Consider the following 14,514-nt stretch of genomic DNA (forward strand, 5'->3'; position numbering starts at 1 on the left):
GGTATTTAAGATGCCACTATAACCTGTAACCAAAGTCAATATTTTTCATGTCATTATCTGGTCATACAAGAAAGGTCAATTTATCAAATCAGAAAATGTTGCACAATGGAGCAACATTTTTTAAAAAAAATTAGATCCAATTGAAACTAGGTTGTAGTCTATCTGGTTCAATCGTCATTTTCTCAGCAGAGATTCTAAAGCTAAATTGACAAGTATGTCAAGAAAAGTTAGGCTCACTTTCAATTCAGTGTGTAGTCTTAATTGAACATTATTCCTAATAACTGTCACTGCCGTGGCCTGAGGCCATGGGGGAACAGGTATGATAGGCTCCTGTCAGCACTAGCCATGAACTCAGACTTGAACCAAAGTGAATCAGGAGTGCTTTTTCCCACTAGAACAGTGGATTGAGAAATTATATTTTGAGTTGTTTTAAAAAATGCTATCATCTGAAAGTGGAAACAGCCCAAACGGCTATCAACTGATGAATGAACAAATAAAATGTGACATATTTATACAATAGAATATTATTTGGCTATAAAAGGGAATGAAGTATTGAGACATGCTACAACATGAGTGGACCTTGGAAACATGATGCTAAGTGAAAGAAGTCAGGCACAAACGGCCACTTTTTTTTTTTTTTTTAGTTTCTTTAAATTTAAACTCAATTTGCCAACATATAGTATAACACTCAGTGCTCATGCAATCAAGTGCCCTCCTTAGTGCCCGTCACCCAATTACCCCATTCTCCACCCCCTCCCCTTTCGCCACCCTTTGTTTGTTTCCCAAGAAAGGCCACATATTTTTTATTCCATTTATATGTAATGTCCAGTATAGGCAAATCCATAGAGATAGAAAGTAAATTAGTGCTTCCTGGGGAATTTGGGGAGTGGCTGCTAATGGCTATGGGATTTCTTTATGGAGTAATAGAGATGTTCTAAAATTTATTACGGTCATGGCTGTGCTACTTTGTGAATATATTAAGGATCACTGCAGTTTATACTTTAAATGAGTGACTTGTATAGTATGTGAACTATATCTCAATAAAGCTTAAAAAAGAAAATCTATATAGTTTTGTTATATATACAGACCCATTTAAAGCAATTCCATTCAATGTTTCAAGGGGCATCTCTTTAAATCAACTCCTTTACTTTTAGTTTTGGAAAAGTAAATATCTTACATTATATCTTGACTTACTGACTGGGTCAGAAGTGGGGGTGTTGGACATGCTCAAGGGTTTGGGGTCCCAGAACTTCACACTATTCTATTCCTTTACTCAGGGGGCCAAATGAGAATGAGAGAGAATGGCCAATGTCCTCACACCAAGCATAGGGATGCCCTCACCTTGGTTCTTTCATGTCCAGCCTATAGCCAAACTGGGGTACACCAGGAACAGTTGACCTTCTGAGCTATAACAGGCTCTTGAGTACATGCAGCTTAAGATGATTCCAAGATGCAACTATTATCTGTAGCCAAAATCAGAAAAGCAAATCAGAAAAACCATCCATAGAAAAGCCAATTTACCCAGACACAGCAATGCTTCTTTAAGACCTGAGAATCTGGTGGAGGCAAAGAGGATTTTAATTTTATGCCAAGAGTCACTAAAGGCCACTAACCTTGCCGACTTTATTATGAATGACCACTTCAGACTTGGCCTTTGCTCCCAATTCCAAGACTTCCATCCCTGCCTCTACTCTTGGCAATGACTTTAACTTGCATTTGTTGACTGGAACTCCCAGTTTCTCCACCTCCAATCTCTCAGTTCCACTGTGTTGCCACTATTCTTCATTCTTCTTGTTCTGGTGGGTGGCATGTTGTGACTCTAGTCAGAGTCCCTCCCTCCCACATTCTCAAGGAGTTTGCACCTGCAATAAACTTACCCCTCTCTTTCCTTTGCATTGTAAGATTCTATCTCCTCTGGATTATATCCAGTAGTACATAAGTTCCAATCCTTTATCTTCACTCTCTTATTTCTCTGACCCTTCCACAGATAGTCTTAGAAGAACCACTTGTAATCACTGCCTCCACTTCTTTTCATCCCATTCTTGACACATCCAGTTATGACTTCTCTGTCTTCATTTTATTTGACCTCTTAGTAGTATTTGGCATAGTTGACCACTCCTTTCTTGATATATTTTTTTTTCTTTTTGTTTCTGTGTCATCACACTTTCCTAGTTTTGCTTTCTTTCTATTTACCACTCCTTCTTAACCTCTTTTGCTTTCATTCCCTTCCAGGTCTGAACTCTAAATTCAGGAGTACCCCTGAGTTTGGTCCTGGGACCTCTCTGAGGTTTCACGATTTATACTCATTTTGCTAATTTGGATGGGCCCGGGAGGTAGGTGAAGTTTCTTGGTATCTAGAGGCTTAAGTTTTATTTATGTATTTATTTATGCATTTATTTATTTATTTATTTATGATTTTATTTATTTACTCATGAGAGACAGAGAGAGAGAGAGAGAGAGAGAGGCAGAGACACAGGCAGAGGGAGAAGCAGACCCCACACAGGGAGCTCAATATGGGACTCGATCCTGGGACTCCAGGATCAGGCTCTGGGCTGAAGGCCGCGCTAAACCGCTGGGCCACCGGGGCTGCCCGAGGCTTAAGTTTTAATATTCATGTGGGAACAGGCTAAGAGGCAGTGGACCCAAATAAGACAGGATATTAAAATCTTATACAGCGAAACCTGAGAATGTTTAAAGGGCTGTATCTTCAATGAAAAAGTTAATCAGAAAAATACACAAATGAAGATGATAAAGGAGTCTGGGAGACAGAAAGATTTAAAAATAAATGTGTTTAAAATGATTAAGAATGTAAAATAAAGAAGTTGAAATTCTGTAATTATAATCAATTGAACTGAAAAGGAAAGAGTAATATGTTTCAGCAAGCAATAGTGAGTAAGGAGAAGATAAAGTTCGAGCAAATGTAAAGAAGATAGAAAATAATAACAACAATTTTTAATCGGGGGTATATATAAAGAACACATACACATAAAACCAAGGTGAGGCTAACAAACTGGACAAAAAAAAATAAGGTAGGGCAATTAAGTAAAAGTACTCTAGGTAGCAATTTAATTTCTTTAATAATACTGATTATGGTCGGATTTGGTTGATCAAAAATTCATGTTTAAATATGAGAGTAACCATTTATCTTATACCATATACAAATAATAACTCAAAACGGATCAAAAATCTAAATGTAAGAGCTAAAACTATAAAATTCTTATAAGGAAATATTCACGGCATTGGATTTAGCAATGATTGTGTTTAAGACCAGAAGTTCAGGCCACAAGAGAAAAAAATAGATAAATTGTATGTCATCCCCCCCAAAAAATGTATGTCATCAAAATTAAAAATTTTGTACATCAAAGAATACTAACAAGATAATGAAAGCCTGCAGAATAGGAGAAAACATTTTCAAAGTATATATCTGATAAGGGACTAATATCCAGGATATATAAAGAACACATACAATAAAAAACAATAAAAACTTAACAATAAAAAAACAAACAAAATGGACTAAAAACTTGAATAGACATTTCTCTGAGATATATATATATATATATTTAGCCAATAAGCACATGAAAAGATGCTCAATATCATTAACCATTAGGGAAATGCAAATCAAAAGTGCAACGAGGTATCACTTCATGTCCATTAGACTGGGTATTATCCAAAAAAGAAAAAAAAACAGAAAATTATAAGTGTTGGTGAGGTTGTGGAGAAATTGGAACCTTTGTCCATTGTTGGTAGGAATGTAATAGGTGCAACTACTGCAAAAAAAAAAAGTTTGATGATTTATTAAAAAAATTAAAAATAAAATTACCATATGATCCAGCAATTCCACTCTAGGTGTACCCAAAAGAATTAAATAGATTATTGTATGACAATATTTATTGTAGCACTATTCATAATAGCTAAAAGGTGGAAACAATCCATATGTCCATCAACAGATGGATGAATGAATAAACAAAATGTGGTATATACATATTCGGTTATAAAAGGAAATGAGGGGATCCCTGGGTGGCGCAGCGGTTTGGCGCCTGTCTTTGGCCCGGGGCGCGATCCTGGAGACCCGGGATCGAATCCCACATCGGGCTCCCGGTGCATGGAGCCTGCTTCTCCCTCTGCCTGTGTCTTTGCCTCTCTCTCTCTGTGACTATCATGAGTAAATAAAAAAATAAAAATAAAAAAAATTTAAAAGGAAATGAGGGCAGCCCCGGTGGCAAAGCGGTTTAGCACAGCATTCGGCTCAGGGCATGGTCCTGGAGACCAGGGATTGAGTTCCCAGTCTGGCTCCCTGCATGGAGCCTGCTTCTCCCTCTGCCTGTGTCTCTGCCTCTCTCTCTCTCTCTCTCTCTCTCTCATGAATAAATAAATAAAATCTTTTAAAAAATAAAAAGGAGTGAAACTCTGATATATACTCCAACATGGATGAACATTGAAAGCACTATGTTAAGTTAAATATACCAGACAAAAAAAGACAAATATTGTATGATTCCACTTATATGAGGTACTTAGAATCATTAAATTCATAAAGACAAAAAACAGAATAGTGGTTACCAGGAACTGGAGAGTGAGGGAAGTGGGGCATTATTATTTAATGGCTACAGAGTTTCTGTTTAGGATAATAAAGAAGTTCTGGAAGGAGAGGAGATGGTTGCACAACAATGTGAATTTACTTAATGTCACTGAATTGTACACTTAAAAATGGTTAAAATGGTAAATTTATGTCTTATATGTTTTACCACAATAAAAAAAATTCACAGAAAAATTTAACAGTAATCACTGAAAACATAAAATATATTATTTTCAACCTAAAGGGGATCAAGAGTGAAATAAAACGATCCCTAAAGAATAAAGGAAAAAGAGAAAAGGCACAGTAAAAAGAGCTCAAAATAAGAAGGTACAAATAAATCCAAATGTATCAGCAATAGCAATCACTATAAATGGACTAAGCTCACCAGTCAAAAAAACAGAAATTCTAAGTCTATACACTTACCATATGTACTCCAATCACTTCCATATTTATGTCTCTAGTCCTAATCTCAACCTGGTGTAACAGACTTCTATATCCGATTCCTACTTAACTTTTTCTTTTGGAAGAATAAAAGGCATCTCAAACTCAAACAGAAGTGTTCATTCCTCCCCTAAACATGTTCCCACATTTCCCTCTCAGTCTTCCTCATCTGAGTAAATTACCATCCAGTCAGTTGCTCAAGCCAAAAACCAGGGTCTTCCTCAGTTCTTCTCATTTTTTTAACCATTTCTCCACATCCAGTCCATCAGTGAGTCCTGTCATTTTTTCTCTAACCCACCTTATAAATCTGTCTCTCTCCAATTCCATTGCTACCATCCAAACCAAACTCTCCACGGTTTCTTTAACTGATCCCTCTGAAGATCTTCTGCTGTCTTCCTCCTACTTCTTTATTAACTATTCTCTATACAGAAGACAGAGTGATTTAAATTATAAGATATTCTATAATATGAGTTATATACATTATATTTTATAATTTATAAACCACAATAATAACACTTTAAACCAATCAGCCAAGTGAAGAATTAGCAGACCACTCTTAAAAAAATTAAATCTGAATATGTTACTTTGTGCTTAAAATTGCTAATGGCTTCCAATTACACTTGGAACTCAATCCTGACTCCTACTTCTCCAAACTCCTTTTGTACTCTCCTCTCCCTGCCTGACCACCTTAGCTAAATCTCATTTCTACTTGTTATCATGATTCTTGTTTCATTTTCTTTGGAGCACTTTTCAGTATTTAGAGTTACCAAATTGGGATGCCTGGGTGGCTCAGTGGTAGAGCGTCTACCTTCAGCTCAGGGCATGATCCTGGGATCTGGGATTGAGTCCTGCATCAGGCTCCTGAGAGGAGCCTGCTTCTCCCTCTGCCTGTGTCTCTGCCTTTCTCTCTCTCTCTCTCTCTCTCTCTCTCTCTCTCTCTCTCTCTCTCTGTGCCTCTCATGAATAAATAAATAAAACTTTAGAGTTACCTAATTCATTTTGTTATTTATTTTCTGTCTCCCTTCTATAAGATCCACAAGAACAGAAATTTTATTTGACTTGTTATTTCCAGGTGTGTCCCTAATGCCTCAGACATAGTAGGTACTCAATAAACATTTGTTGAGTAAACAAATACATATAAAGTAAGTTGTAATTTATGAATTGTGGTTAACACTCCCTTGTTAGATTTTTCTTTGAGCTCTTTGTTGTCAAGTCCACATTATTCTCTTATATATATTTCATCACTATGATTAATCCTAGAAACTTTGAAAACCTTACAGCCAGCATATTATTCCAGCATCCCTAAATCTAGTTTGACTTGAAGCCCTGGAGAAAACTTCAGGTTTGCAACTGAAACCTAAATGTATCACTCTAGAGAGAAGTAAGTATGTATGGTCCAGAATGCTAGAAAAAGTCGGCCCAGTCCTGAGTGTTTTCTCTGATTCCTTTAATGAATTTAACCAGATTATAAAATTCTAGGTAATTTTGTGTGCTTTCCTGTAGGTTATCAATAAAGTACACATTGTCTTCCTAGTTCCGTACTTGCATAAACTATAGGTAGTTTTAGATCATAAAGAAATTTCATAGTGTCCAAACATGTCTAAAATCCTCTTCAATGGCCTGGAGTTCCATGCCCCCTCCATAAATTCACTTCTGTATTGAGCACCTACCAAATGCGAACACTGCGCTCTGTGCTGGAAATAATACTGCTGTGGTTCTCAAACTTTAAAGTACATAACAATTATCCGCAGTATCAGTTAAAAATGCAAACTTCCAATACTTAGTACCAGGTTAGTGGATTTCAGGTGAGGCCTAGGATTTCCACTATTTAATTCATACTACATCTAATGCAGGGGTCTGCTAACTACACTCAATTGCCCACAGAAAATTTGCTTGTACTTGTAAGTGTATGGGAAATACAGCTCTTTACTCTGGTGTCCTATACAGGCGCACATCACTACCACCAAAGCAAAACTCTTAGAGAAAGACTGGTTCCTCCAGCTTGTCTATATGGTGGGTGTTAGGCTTCTTTCTCGGTATCTTTGTTTACAAAAAGATAACCAATCTACATAGCTAATTATTTATTTAAAAAAAATTAAACCACTACATCTTGCCCAAAGAAATCACTTTTTAATTAATAGACTTTATTTTTTTAATAATAAATTTATTTTTTATTGGTGTTCAATTTGCCAACATACAGAATAACACCCAGTGATCATCCCATCAAGTGCCCCCCTCAGTGCCCACCTTTATTTTAAAGCAGTTTTTGGTTTGCAGAAAACTTGAGAAGATATGGAACACCCCCCTGCCCCCTCCCCTCCTGCATGTGGTTTCCCCTTGAAATCTTGCATTAGTGTGGTAACTTTGCTATGACTGATAAACCTATATTGCTACCTTATTTTTCACCAAAGTCCACAGTTTATACTAGGGTGCTCTCTTTGTGTTGTGCATTCTGTGGGTTTTGACAAATTTATAATGACTGGCAGCTACCATTACTGTATCATACATAATAGTTTTACTGCCCTAAAGATCCCCTGAACTCCTATTCATTCTTCTCTCCCAGCCCAAGGGCATTTTTAATTTTAACAGATGCCCTTAGAAGATCAGAACTAGCTTCATCATTAATTATCTTACTTGCATAAATATCTTTAGTCTCAAAGTATAAATTTATATTAGTCTTTGAACTTGACATAATTTGCTTCTTTTTGTATTGCCATCATCACACATAGGTATAAATAGTACCTGGAAGTCTTATCTTACTTAGCCCTTGGCCATGGGCTTGGCCACATTCCAGAGCTGCTTGGCCCCCCACTTGAAATACCTCCAGTCCTCACACATCCATCACAGTCCTACTCCAGGAAAGAGGTTCCACAGGGCTGGGGTTGTATTAAAACTCATCATGGCCTACAGACTAGGCTGAGTCTTATTTAAAAGTCACATTCTCAAAAAATTGTATAACTAGCTATGGTCTAGGACCCAGTTGGGGGGGGGGGGTTAGCTATAACTTCTCCAAACACCTGGCTGCAAGTAAATGGGGGAGAAGGTAGACAGAGCCTAAGTGGATATGGGTAGGGAGTCCTTTAGAAGGCCCTCAAGAAAGAGGCAGTACAGATATACTCTGACAAGGATTTTGCAGGTAGCTTCATTTTGTCTGCTGATTCACTGGTTTCTGTTTCTGGTCTTACCCGATAGGTAATCTGCAGGATCTAGCCTCCTCCTATCCATTTCTATATTCAAAACTACAATGGATTGGTGAGTTTTCTATGCCTCTGGATAAAGAAAATGACCATATTTGGTTGTGAGGTCATTGTGGATATTAACTTTCAGCAAGGAAAAAGAGGTGTGACATAAAGTTTCCATTCCCACAAATGTTTTGAAACTTGTATGTACATTTAATTTTTTAAACACACACAAAATGTCTGCACAAAGAATAATAAATGAACTGGAAGAGATGTGAGAATTTTTTTCAGAACAATAGTGCTGTCTATTTCATTCTATTTGTGTTCTCCACAAAACCTAAATGATTCTCCATTCCTCAGTATGTACTGTATACCTCCCTGCTGAAACTCAACTTTACATTACTGCCCAGCCAACACCAAGACATTGGCAAAGCCTTGCTTCCCAGGGGGAATGTGCTCCCCGGGCCAGATTCCAAGGACTCCTACCTGGCTATCATTGAGCCTCTGACCCAGCTGATGTGAACTGAGTTTGTGGGCCATTTCTCAAACAACAGAGATAGCACAAGGCACCCACTGGCTCCAAGCATACTCTCTAGTGCAGATGATGGCTAAAGTCTCCGAGGACAGCCTAAGGGGGAGCAGCAAGCAATCAGCTTTGCTGGCCACTGCTGGGGGGCCTTGTGCAATCTGTCCTCCTGCCTTCACAGCTGCGTACTCCACTCCTGTCGTCTTTGGCACCAGGAGTCACAGAGTTGCAGTTGTGGGTAGCTTAGTAGAAGCTGAGGAATATCTTATAGGATCTCCAATGTCACAATGGGAAGCAGACAACTCGCAGAATTGTGGTTTCCACGTTTGCTGAAAATCACTCATCATCCTTTATGTCATGTTGCAATGAAGCCTGCTGAGGACCAGTACTGGAGAGAATCAGAGGTCTTGCACACCAGGTGCTTAGTGAATACTTCCCAATTGTGAGCAAGCAGCATCGGGAAAACCTGCCATTTGCCATTGGGACCCTTCCTTCCCCCAGGCTGCTCCCATCCCAGTCCTATCACACACTTTGGGGGAAGGACAGTAGCTTTGAACAGAAGGAAGAGGTAGAAAGTAGCCTGGCCTTCTGTACCATCTGCCTGTGATTAAAGACCCCCAAAGAACACCCCATGGAAGCAACATAAGGTCACCGAGAACATCTCCTTAACTTAACATCAAAGTTAATCACCTCACATTATTTTTAATCATAAAGTTTTCACCTTTTTTCCAAATAACAACCTTATTGAGATATGCATCATGTACCATAAAACCCACCTTTTTAAAGTGTACAATTCAGTGTTTCTCATATATTCACAGAATTGTGAACTATCACTACTAATTTCAGAACATTTTCATCGCTCCAGAAAGAAACCCTGTATACATCATTCCTTCGTCCCCCAGCCCCAGCAACCATGAACGTGCTTTTTGTTTCTATTATCCATATATTTCACACAAATGGAATTACACACTATGTGTCCTTTTGTTTCCTGTCTTCCTTCACTTAGTATGGGGTTCTCAAGGTTCGTCCATGTTTCAGCATGTAACAGTAATGCTTTTCTTTTTAAGACTAATATTCCATTGTATGGATATACAGTAGTCCCTCCTTATTCACAGGGGATATATTGCAACTCCCAGTGGATGCCTGAAATTGTGGATTGGGTAGTACAAAATCCTATGTTATGTGTATATATACGTGTGAGATGATAAAATACCTACATGACAAGTTGAAGCAAGGTGAATGACGTGGACCTTGTGATGTAGCTTGAAGCTGCTATTGACTTAGAAGGAAGGTCGTCTACTTCCAGAGCACAGTTGACTACTGGTGACTAAAACCATGGAAGTAAAACCTCAGATAAGGGGGAACTGTACCACAATTCACTTGTCCATTTGTCTGCTGAAGGATATTTAGATGGTTTCCTTTTCTTATCTATTATGTATATGCTGCTATGAACATTTGTGTGCAAGTTTTCATGTGAATGTATATTTTTTTGTGCTCTTAAGTGATCACCTTCTGTTTAAATGAGTGTACCACTGCTATGGACATGTCACCTCTTGGCACTAATGTGGTTATTGCTGAGTTTCTGGAAATGTTCCTGATCTCTTTCATGCTATGAATGGAATAACATATTGTACACTGATACTGAGCCGCTTCTATGTGCCAGATTAGGGGCATATTGACAGGCAAGACAAAGCCTCCTCCATCAACTCCCATTCTCTGCCCTCCTCCTACACCTCTGTTCTTGCCTCCCTTCAGGCCTACACCATTCCAGAAGCCTTCTATCACCTGCCCCCATTTTGCTTCCTTAAGTGCATTCAGATATCAGGGCCATGTCACCCCTCTATTTTAAACCCCTCATGGAGTTGGTCACCTATAGGATAAAACCAGCATACCATAAGGTTCACAGGTCAACAGTAATGAGGCCCTTGTCTACTTCCCCAGCTGCATCTGGACCCCAGCGTCCCCTGGGCATTGACCTCACCAACATGGAGCTACTCATGTGTCTTTGACAACTCCTTCCTGTTCTGTGCCTTGTGGAATCTTTTTCAGCGAAGCATCCCACTGCACATGTAGTGCCTACTACATGACAGATACTAGGAGTCTGCTGTAACCTAGACAGACACACCACCCACCCTCACTCTCTTTCTGAGAACATCCTTCTCCCAGTGGCTCCTATTAACACATCCATCTATCTCCCTTCTGGAACCATCTATGAACTCTCAACTGACTTGCTTCTCTCAGCCCAGAGCCATTGCAGGAGGAAGCAGGAGAGCAGCAGATGAGTCCTGGAGTTTGGAAAGCAGGTGGAGCTGGTGTCAAATCCCACTGGGGCCTCTCACTCACAGTGGGGCTTCAGCAAGTTGTATAATCTTTTAGGACAACTTTCTCATCTGCAAGATGTGCAAGGGGGCACTGGACTTGGAGTAAATAATACAAGTGTAAGGTGTGTGGCAAGTTCTGGTCCCATCTCAGGAAGACTTTATTAAGCTAGCACCTATTTTTACCACTACTTGAACATGTAATATACTAATTTTTCCTGTGGAATTCTCACATTGTACAACTATTTATTTACATGTTCCTTCTCCCCTACTAATCTAAGAGATTCTCCAGGGCAGCAACTATTTATTATTAACTTTGGAATCCCTTTTTCCTGGCACTGCTCTTGAAAAGAATTCATGGGTTTGCCTTCCACTTATTATCTTACTTACCCCTGAGAGGCAGAGATCTGGGAATCACACTACTCTGGCCAGCTCGATATTTTCCTAGCAGCTAGTAGAATGATCCCAATGCACAGAGAAGGAACCCAAGTGGTTGACAGATGGCCACACTCGGATTCCTGAGGTGATGACATTCAGTGTCTCCCCACCCCCAACACTTGATGGGGTCTGTTTTCATGGTGGTCTCCTCTTCTCATGGTAAGCCCTCAAACCTCCTCCCTGCGCTGACCAGAGTGCGCTCAGACCTACCTGTTAGTCCCCTCTGCATAGGTGTCATCTGACCTCTTGAATATGCTGACTCCCAAGGGGAGGAAGCCTGAGTCCAGATCCATCTGTTCATACTTCTGATTTCATACAGGTGGCCCCAGTGAAGCCTCTGCCAGCAGGCTGAGGCCTCAGGGGTCCTAGAGCTTTGCTGTACAATAGAATCACCTGGAGGTCTTCAAAAAATACTGATGCCTGGCTCCTACACCTGAGACTTCACGGGTCTTATAGGTTCCCTAGGGGATTTGTAAATGCTTACCAAAGATTGGGAACCCTTGGAGCTAAGCTCACAGAGCAAAAAGAGTCTCTGGCAGTTGCCTACTCCGGATGTGTGGCCACAAAGAGCATGGAACAACTGTGATATCACAGGATCAGAGTTGAGGGCTCCTGTCATAATATCCAGGACAGACAGATTGGCAGTCACTGCTCAAACGTGAAACAGAGAAGTCACTATTTGGTGAGGTGAGGTAGATTTTTCCATTGTGGAGTACCACGGTTTAAAAAAACAGGCAAACAAAATAAAACAAACAACAGGGGGAAAGTGAGTTTTAAAATTTAAGATGAAATTCTTCACTTTCTCTCCTTGCTCCCAGCCCTGCTAGCTGGAGTGACGTGGAGCAATTCTATCTTCTGCAGCTCACTTTTCTTCTATCAAGGCTGGTATTTCATGGGATGCACTTTGCAAGAGATCCGAAGGAAGATATGGTCACTGAGCTTCCAGCCCAAGGGCAGAGACAGAGCTGCCAACAGCGAACAATTCTACAAAGCAGCCAGAAATAGCATTACAAGGGAGGTAGGAAGGGCGTTCTAAGGAGCAGATGGAAGGAGGGAATTTGGCCTGGGGAGGACTGAGAAGGTCTCAGAGAAGCAGGGATACTCTATGTGGGTCCTGAATAGGTCTTAACTGCGGGGAACCTTTCACACAGGCAGGTGGGGAGCAGCCATGCAAGCAAGGCGAATCAGCGGTCCAAGGAGGGGTGTGGGGTGTGCAGGTGTCTGCGGTGGGTGGAGGGAGTAGCGAAGCAGGGTGGAGAGAACGGGCCCTGGTCGTCGGGCAGAGCGCCTCCAGCGGCCAGAGAGGAGTGTGACCAACCCTGTGCTTGGGAGACGGCAGGCCGGGAGGCTGGGGACAGTAAGGGCGGTAGCAACAGTCCCAGGGGCAGAGGTAAGGAGGGCTCAGCCAGGGCAGTCCCCGTGGCAGAGGGCGTTTAACATGTGATGATGCGCTTCTGCAAAAACCGGGACCCCGGGAATCCCTGGGTGGCTCAGCGGTTTGGTGCCTGCCTTTGGCCCAGGGCGTGATTCTGGAGTCCCAGGATCGAGTCCCGCGTTGGGCTTCCTGCACGGAGCCTGCCTCTGCCTCTGCCTGCGTGTGTGTGTGTGTGTGTGTGTGTGTGTGTGGCGTGTGTGTGTGTGTCTATCATGAATTAATAAATAAAATCTTAAAAAATATATATAAAAGAAAACCGAGAACCCACTCGGCGTAATTCCCTCGTCGGAGCTGTCGTTCACACCGTAATAACACCATGTGCCAGGAGGGGGTGTGGACACCGCGTGCGCCTGTCTAAGGCCTGAGAGGACACAACTAGGGCCGCGGGCCTTCCCCCGGATTCTCCTCCCTTCTCTCACCCAGCAGGACGCTCGCTGTACAACAGGACAACGGGGCGTCATCACCAGTCACCCCCACCCCTTGTGTGCAGAATTTGATGGCTCCCCACAGAGGTCTGGACATATAAACCCATGCATTGATTTGAAAAAAAGAAGACAAAGACGAAGAAGAAGAAAAAGAGACAGAACTTTATTTCGTTGATGTTTAGATGCAAAAGATACCATTGATTATCCCATGGGATTCATTTTCCCTCTCTCCTCGGAGGGTGCCTTCTGGGTAGCATGTAATCGTCCTGGCACCTAACCAGCCATGAGAACCCAGGAGTGGGAGGATGGTTATGCTGACTCTACAGAAGTCCCTGGTGATACATCCAAGAGGCTGTCTGGGTATGCGGTGGTTCCGGGCAAGCATGAAGTGTGGGCTCCCACAGTGCATTCAGTCAGGAGCTATCATAACACAACTTCCTTCTCTTTTCCAATGGGAGCAGCATGCTTCACGTATGACTTTATCCTCAATTGTTGAAAACGTGCACTGCTGCTCACAGTGTGTAAGAGAAGGAACGGTTAGGTTGTCAGCGAGGGTTCCTCTGCAGAGTACAAACCCACTAGCTTAGGTTTAGCAGGAGGAGATTTAGTACAGGATATTCAGGCAGCCTGGGTGGCTCAGCGGTTTAGCGCCCAGGGCCTGATCCTGGAGCCCCGGAATCAAGTCCCGCGGGCTTCCTGCATGGAGCTGTTTCTGCCTCTCTCTCTCTTATGAATAAATAAATCTCTCTTTTTTTTAAAAAAAAAAAAAGGATATTCAACAGCTCACAGTATTCTATAAAAATTGAAGAAAGAGACTCAGGGTTCAGAAATGACTCCCAAAACTACTCCTCAGAACCAGGCCACTAAAGAAGCTGCCTCTCCTTGGATCTGGAAGCTTCCAGTTTCCAGCCCTGAACACCTCTCTTTGCCTCCGTCTAGTCCAGTAAGCCACGACATCTCTCCTGGCTCCAGACCCAAATACACTGTGGTGACCTGCAGCAGCAGACGGATGCTCCAGAGCTCACCTCTCAACACCCTCCTAGCCAATGGCTTGTCCTGGGCTCTCCACTGAATGAATGCCCTCACAACCACACCTGCCAGAGTAGCAGAGTGGGGCTTCCATATCCCTGAGGCTCCAACACCCACTGGACAGTGTCTGATCACTCACAACAAATCAGA

The 14,514-nt window shown here is 41.5% G+C and overlaps 1 long non-coding RNA gene across 1 annotated transcript in view; it reads left to right on the forward strand.

Moving 5' to 3' along the window:
• Nucleotides 1-8,430, forward strand: part of LOC129504601 (uncharacterized) — a 98,488-nt gene extending 90,058 nt beyond the window's left edge. Inside the window, exons 2-3 of the long non-coding RNA XR_008663385.1 lie at nucleotides 2,233-2,333; nucleotides 8,207-8,430. This is a non-coding gene — a long non-coding RNA (uncharacterized LOC129504601). The remainder of the gene's footprint in view (nucleotides 1-2,232; nucleotides 2,334-8,206) is intronic.
• The last annotated feature ends 6,084 nt before the right edge of the window (nucleotides 8,431-14,514 follow it).

Source organism: Nyctereutes procyonoides, unplaced genomic scaffold (assembly GCF_905146905.1).
Source record: "Nyctereutes procyonoides isolate TBG_1078 unplaced genomic scaffold, NYPRO_anot_genome, whole genome shotgun sequence".
Lineage (NCBI taxonomy): Eukaryota > Metazoa > Chordata > Mammalia > Carnivora > Canidae > Nyctereutes > Nyctereutes procyonoides.